We start from the raw sequence: 8161 nt of genomic DNA on the forward strand, positions 1-8161 counted from the left end.
GAAGAGGTCGGCATTATCTCGCAGGAATTGTATCAGTGAGTTTTTTGAATCTCCTCCTAGGACCGTGCCAATATTAGTCGTTTTATCCAGGGTATCTCCAATCTGAACCTTCTCTATCTCGCCTTTTGGGTGCGGACGAAGTTCCTCCCGACGCTGAGCTCCACCAAGCTCAATTGTATGAAACTCTTCTCCTCTTCCTTTGAGGTTTGAGCTCTCGTTATAGCAACGACGTGCCATCCTTTGATCTGCTTTTACAGTAGCTATACCCTCTTTAGTTGGGAATTTCATGCATAGATGTGGGGTTGAGACTATTGCGCCGAGTTGATTGAGTGGTGTCCGACCTATGAGCATTGTAGGCTGAACTTACGTCGACTACTATGTAGTCTATTTTGAGGGTCCTAGATTGGTTCCCTTTTCCAAAAGTAGTGTGTAGCGATACGTATCCCAACGGTTGTATCGGGGTGTCTCCTAGTCCAAACAGATTGTTCGGGTATGCTCTAAGTTCCCTTTCGTCTAAACCGAGTTTGTCGAAAGCTGTTTTGAATAAGATGTCGGCAGAACTCCCTTGGTCCACTAGTGTGCGGTGTAGATTGGCGTTTGCTAATATAATTGTGATGACCATGGGATCGTCGTGTCTCGGAATAATGCCGGATGCGTCCTCTTTAGTAAATGTTATCGCTGGGATGTCGGGTGCTTCCTCCTTTCCCTCAACGTGGTATACTTCTTTGAGATATCTCTTTCGGGATGATTTGGAGATCCCACCCCCTGCGAATCCGCCATGTATCATGTGGACGTGTCTTTCTGGTGTCCGAGGTGACCATTCAGTTCGTCCATTATCTTCGTCTCTCCGTCTTTTTCTTTGGTCATCATCCCGGGTGGCCAGGAATCGATCTAATTTGCCTTCTCTTACCAATTTTTCTATGATGTTTTTCAAGTCGAAGCATTCATTGGTAGAATGCCCTTGAATCTGGTGGTATTCACAATATTCCTTCCGATTTCCTCCTCCCCTTTTGCCTTTGAGTGGTCGCGCTGGGGGAATTTTCTCTGTATGGCAGACTTCTTTGTATATGTGGACCAAGGATGCTTTGAGAGGAGTATAGTTGTGGTACTTTTTGATCTTCTCACCTTGTCGATCTTCTTTCTTTTTGGAGTCCTTGTCTTTGTCTCGGTAGGAGGCCCCATATTTTGAGGTTTCTCCCAACCGAGCGTTCTCTTCCATGTTGATGTATTTTTCTGCTCGCTCTTGTACTTCGTCTAAGGAGGTAGGATACTTTTTTGATATGGATTGGCTGAAAGGCCCTTCTCGTAAGCCATTGATAAGCCCCATGATGGCAGCCTCTGTTGGTAAACTTTGTATGTCCATGCACGTTTTGTTAAATCTTTCCATGTAGTTGCGGAGGCTCTCCCGATCTCCTTGCTTGATCCCTAGTAAACTGGGTGCGTGCTTGGCCTTATCTTTCTGGATGGAGAATCTGGCCAGAAACTTTTTGGCCAGGTCGTCGAAGTTTGTGATGGACTTCGGAGGTAGGTTGTCGAACCATCTGATCGCCGTTTTTGTGAGAGTTGTTGGAAAAGCTTTGCAGCGAACGGCATCTGAGGCATCGGTAAGGTACATCCTGCTCCTAAAATTGCTAAGATGGTGGTTGGGATATGTGGTGCCATCGTACAAAACCATATCCGGAAGCTTGAAGTCGTTTGGAATTTTGGTCTTCATAATTTCCCTGGTGAATGGGTCCTGTTCTTTGCGTGAAGTTTCCTCAGGAGTGGTCCGAGGAGCTTTCATTTTGAGGTCGGCCTCTAATTGCTGTAGTTTTTCTTCTAGTTCTCGTCGTCACCGTACCTCTCTTTGCAGATCTTTTCCGATCTCCCGTTGTTGCTGGGTTTCTTTCTCAAGTTGTTTTAAACGTTCTTGGAGTGCTTCCATGGCTCCCGGATTTGGTGAGTTTTTGTCCCCGTTGGATTCCGGGGTATCCTTTAGCGTAGTGTTCGCGTTCTTGTGCGGTGTTCTGTTTTCTAGATCTGAATCGTGGTCGTTATCATGGCCGTCCGCCATGGTTTTGGGATGACTTCCAGGTTCCCCGGCAACGGCGCCAATGTTCCGAGGGTTACCTGAAACTGGAGGTCGATCTCGGATGAGATCTTCTGTACTGGTCGGAGATGACGTGTCCGGCTGGCTGATGACGGCCGGAGCTGTTGTGTCCGACTTGCTGCACTGCTGATCCTTGGCCACCGGAGGGTGGGGGGTACCTGCAAGAGACTCCGATGCTTAAGTTAGCATGGTTATTAAACAGGTTTATTGTAGAATCAGAGTATGAGTTATACCTGGGTGCTCCAGTGTATTTATAATGTTGAGAAGTGACCTTCTTAGATAAGATAAGTTAGTTATCTTATCTTATCTTATCTTTGGGCGAGGTCAGCTTATCTTCAACGGAACCGCCTTTATCTCTATAGGCTGGGATTGCCTTTGGATCCTGGGTCGTGTTCCTCTATTTGGTCCCTTTTATTGGGCTTTGCTGTCGATTTGGCCGAGTTCTTCGTAAAGAAGTCGGTCCGCTTGACCTGAACAGGTCGGTCGCTTCGCTACTGAACATCCCGGTTCGGACAGCTCGACCCAGGGTATGAACAGGAGTGGAGTCATCCTTAATGTGCTCAAGGTGACTCAAGTGGTCTGCCACAAAATTCTGGTTGCCACTCCTATCCTTAATTTCTAAATCAAATTCTTACAGCAACAGTATCCAATGTATTAGCCTTAGTTTAGACTCTCTTTTAGCTAATAAATAATTTAGAGCTGCATGGTCCGAGTACACTACCACCTTAGTACCAAGTAAATAGGCTCGGAATTTATCCAAAGCAAAAACAATAGCCAGAAGCTCTTTTTCAGTGGTGGTGTAATTAGACTGAGCAGCGTCTAAGGTCTTAGAAGCATAGGCAATTACAAAAGGATCCTTACCTTCGCGCTAGCCAGCGCCGCTCCTACTGCATGGTTGGAGGCATCACACATAATCTCAAATGGCTGGCTCCAGTCTGGTCCTCTCACAATTGAAGCTTGAGTTAAGGTGATCTTCAGCTAATCAAATGCATTCATGTAGTCCTTACTTAGCTCGAACTCAACATCTTTCTGCAACAGTCTAGATAAAGGAAATGCTACCTTACTGAAGTCCTTGATAAATCTCCTGTAGAAACCTGCATGGCCCAGGAACGAACAGACTTCTCTCACAGAGGAGGGGTAAGGCAAACTAGAAATGACATCTACCTTTGCTGGATCTACAGAAATACCAATATTAGAGACAACATGTCCTAGTACAATACCTTGTTTTACCATAAAGTGACATTTTTCAAAATTCAATACAAGGTTTGAACTAACACACCTGTCTAACACTCTAGCTAAACCATCCAAGCAAAGGCTAATTGAATCACCATATACGCTAAAATCATCCATAAAAACTTCTATACAGCTTTCAATAAGATCTGAAAAGATACTTGATGCGGGGCGGAAGTCGACTGATTAAGAAATTAATATAGAAATACGTTGCGAGTATAGTTCTTAACCAACTAAAATTTGCTCATCAATTTAGAAGGGTTGTCACAAAAATTAGAATAAAAATACTGGGAGTATGAGACCCAGGTTGTCTCCCAACGAGTTGACAAAAGGGTGCTATCTTATTAATAAGAAGTTTTCTGGGAAATTTTGAGTTTGGGCAATGGGCACAAGCATATGATTGTAAATTAAAGCAATGAAAGTTAAAAGAGATTTATATTATTCTAAATAAAAAGCCTTGACTGGGGGAATGATTAATTGGAATCCTTGTTGGAATTCTCTCAAGTGTAGTATAAAGAGGTTGTTGTTTTCACTTAGTTAACACTTACTAAATAAAGGAAAGTCAAGTGATTGAGCTAACTCTTATTCGCAAATCCTAGTCCTCTCCCTTGGGAAGGTCTAGCATTAGTAAATACAGAATTAGCCAACAACTTTCAATTTAACTAATCACTTGAGCATCCCAACTCAAGTGTCTCCTTTTAATCAACCCCCTGATGCTAGGGCATTTTGGCCAGTTTCACTGACCTTTTCTTTATGGTTTTAGGGTAGTTTCATGCACTTTCTTAGGAAATAAGCAAGTTTTGGGTAGAATTTCACTTACATCTTGATTCAAGCTAACATTGTGATTTTTATATGAATTCATGAGAATTATGCATGAATTGAATGACAAATTGGATGATGCATGTCTCATAACTTGGACTAGAACTTTGATGCACTTTATTGCTTGATTTCAGGACAAAGGAAGCAAGGAAGAACCACGTTAGCAGCCACGTTAGTCTAACTAACGTGACCTCTAACGTGGAAGGGGAGCTAGCTTGCAACGTTAATGAGAAAAGTAATCGCCAATAACGTCCTCGAAGCCATCATAGCCCACGTTAATTGCCACGTTAACTACATTAACGTGGTAGTTAACGTGGAAGAAGAAAAAGCAGCCAACGTTAGTGACACTCACCTTTGTCACTAACGTTGGACCAAGCTCATATTGGCCATGTTAAGAGCCACGTTAACTCAGTTAACATGGACTCTAACGTGGGGAAACAAAAGAATGACCAACGCTAGTGACACTCACCTTTGTCACTAACGTTGAGCTAAGCCACTTTGAGCCACGTTAGTTGCCACGTTAACTCAGTTAACGTGGACTCTAACGTGGAGGGAGCAAAGAATCGCCAACGTTAGTGATACTCACCTTTATCACTAACGTCGGGATGAGCCACTATGAGCCACGTTAACTCCCACGTTAACTACATTAACGTGGAAGCTAACGTGAGTAAAAAGGATGATGAGCCAATGTTAGTGACACTCACCTTTGTCACTAACATTGGAGACGGATAGCAATACCACGTTAGAAGCCACGTTAACCTAGTTAATGTGAACTCTAACGTGGGAAGTAGGGGCATTTTGGAACGTTAGTGACAAAGGTAAGTGTCACTTACGTTCTCAAAGATGTGGCAAGCCTACGTTAAAGGTCACGTTAGCCACACTAACGTGAACTCTAATGTAGGGAGAAAGGAGGATTCTCAACGTTATTGGAAAAAGTAAGTCCCAATAACGTGTGCGAAGGACCAAGAGGCAACGTTAGTGGTCACGTTGATGCCACTAACGTTGAAGTTAACGTGGAGCATCCTTGGGTTAGGAACGTTAGTGAAAAAGGTGATTGTCACTAACGTTCTCGAACCCACACTTTCACTTAATGTTAACGCTACTAACGTCCTAAGCTAGAATCCCTGCCTACTTCACACTTTCTCTCTGCAAGTAAAGCTAAGCCCACTGAAGAAGATAACTACTTCAACTACAGATCCAAAGGCCTATATCCAAGACTTGAAGAGGCAACTAGAAGATCAAAAGAATAATATAAATAGGGAGAACTTTGAACTAGAAGAGAGCTTTTTGGCATTATTAGAATTACTCTCTGTATTTTACTTTCTCTGCAACTTTTAGTTTAATTCTCAGAATGTACTCTCCATCTATGCTTTTCATTCCCAGAGCTATGAACAACTAAACCCCTTTTATTGGGTTAGGGAGCTCTGTTGTAATTTGATGGATCAATAATAGTTTTCATTATCCTTCTTCTCTCTTTTCTCTTGATTTTACTAGAAAGCTTTCAATCTTCATCCAATTGAGTAGTTATCTTGGAAAAGAATCTATTCATACTTGGATCTCTTCTGAACCTTGGAAGAGGAATGAAGAGATCATGCTAGAATTACTTTCTCATGTTGGACCAAATTGGGGTTTGGGCAGATATGGTGACATATAATTCTCCCAATACTTTGATTTGGAAATACATGTGGTATAATCAGTGACCACACTTCATCTCTTCTCATGAGCAATTAGACCAAGGAATTGGCTATTGATCTGATTTGAGAGATTGAATTACCAAGGAATTGGAATTCAATCACTTAAGATTGCCAAGGAGATCAATGAATGCATTGATTGAGGAAGAGATGAAAATGAACTTGATCCAGAGAATGCAACATCTCCTAAGCCCAATGAACTCCCCATTTCTGATCTTACCCATTCTCTTTACTTTCTGCTATTTACTTTCATGCTAAACCCCCCTTTCCCATTTAAGATTCTGCAATTTACCTTCCGTCGTTTATTTTCTGCAATTTATTTTCCTGCCATTTAATTTCCTGCAATTCTCAACCCAATTTCTGCTTAGCTCAACTAGAACATTCTTCCAATTAAAGTTGCTTGACCAATCAATCCCTGTGGGATTCGACCTCACTCTATTGTGAGTTTTTACTTGACGACAATTTGGTATACTTGCCGTGGGAGATTTGTTAAAGGACAAGTTTTTGTGGATCAAGTTTATGGCGCCATTGCCGGGGATTAATTTTGTATCAACAATGATTAAATTGGTGGATAACTAGATTGGGCATTTGTTTTTATTTTGTCTGATTTAAGTTCATTTGAGTAATTTACTTTCTGTTCAGTTATTTTCTTCCCTTTCCCCTACCCATTTTTCTTAGTTGTTTATAATTCAGTCACCAACCCACTAACTGTTTGATATATTGCATCACTCACACTAACAGCATTTCTGTAGAAATTACTATCTGCATCTATCTTTCTTGCTTTTGCCTTGTTGATTGTATGACAGGTAGAAGAAGCGGGGCTTCAACTTCCTTTGATTCTGAACCTGAGAGGACCTTCCTTAGATTAAGGAGGGAAGCAAGAGGAAATAGAGTAGTTGGTGCTGAGGAAGAGGAGGAGTACTTTGAACCAGATATGGATGAGAATATGGAGAACCATCATGAAAAAGAGGCTCACAACCATGGCCGAGAAGGTCCAACACATTAAGCTGGGCAAGAGAGAAGAGTTCTGGGTTCTTACATCAATCCAAACCCAGGAAACTGTGGAAGTAGCATCCAACGACCAACCATACATGCCAACAACTTTGAACTAAAGCCACAGCTGATCACCCTTGTTCAGAACAATTGTTCATTCGGAGGAAGTGTCCAAGAAGACCCCAATCAACATCTAACCACCTTCCTGAGGATATGCGATATAGTGAAGTCTAATGGTGTTCATCCTGGCACTTATAGACTACTTCTGTTCCCTTTCTCACTCAAGGATAAAGCATCTTAAGGGCTGGAATCCTTTCCAAAGGAGAGTTTAGCAACCTAGGAAGATGTGGTGAACAAATTCTTGGCAAGATTCTATCCTCCTCAACGGATCAACAGGTTGAGAGCTGAGGTACAAACCTTTAGGCAGCAAGATGGTGAGACTCTATATGAAGCATGGGAGAGGTTTAAGGACCTGACAAGAAGATGCCCGCCAGATATGTTCAATGAATGGGTGCAATTGCACATTTTCTATGAAGGTCTTTCGTATGAATCAAAGAAGGTAGTAGACCACTCATCCGGGGGATCTCTGAACAAGAAGAAGACCATTGAAGAAGCCATAGATGTCATTGAGACTGTAGCTGAGAATGACTATTTCTATGCTTCCGAAAGAGGCAACACTAGAGGAGTGATGGAGCTGAACAACGTAGATGTACTGCTAGCTCAAAACAAGATGATTACCAAGCAATTAGCTGACCTCACCAAGAAGATGGAGAGGAATCAAGTAGCAGAAATCACCACTTCAGCAGCAACTCAAGAAAGAGTGAATGAAGAGGCAGAGGGTGATCAGGAATAAGCCAACTACATTGGAAATTCACCCAGGCAGCACCATGACCCATACTCCAAAATATATAATCCTGGTTGGAGGAACCACCCAAACTTTGGGTGGGGAAATCAACAGGATCAAGGCCAAGATCAGAGACGCCACAACCCCAGCAACAATGCAACTCACCAACATTCCACACAGAGATCATATCAGCACCCACCTAACAACACACCTCAACATCCATACCAAAGTCAAAATGGCCCTTCTCACCCCTCCAATCTTAACTCACCATCATCTAAAGATAGACTCTCCAGGATTGAAACCCTACTTGAAGGCATATGCAAGGAAATTTAAGATAACAATGTGTTCAAAAAGGAGGTGCAAGCCAATATCAAGAATCAGGGAGACACCATCAAGAGGCTGGAATTTCAAGTGGGATACCTATCTGAGAAGATTCCCAAACCTACTGATAGATTCCCAAGTGACACAGAGAAAAATCTGAGAGGTGAAGCAAAG

At 42.4% G+C, this 8161-nt stretch overlaps 1 non-coding gene across 1 annotated transcript; it reads right to left on the reverse strand.

Annotated features, from left to right (window-relative positions):
- Positions 1–7216: 7216 nt before the first annotated feature.
- Positions 7217–7323, reverse strand: LOC112745074 (small nucleolar RNA R71). The gene has a single exon (XR_003173020.1). It is a non-coding gene; the product is annotated as a small nucleolar RNA R71 (small nucleolar RNA).
- Between the last annotated feature and the right edge of the window lie 838 nt (positions 7324–8161).

Source organism: Arachis hypogaea, chromosome 14 (assembly GCF_003086295.3).
Source record: "Arachis hypogaea cultivar Tifrunner chromosome 14, arahy.Tifrunner.gnm2.J5K5, whole genome shotgun sequence".
NCBI classification, from domain to species: Eukaryota; Viridiplantae; Streptophyta; class Magnoliopsida; order Fabales; family Fabaceae; genus Arachis; species Arachis hypogaea.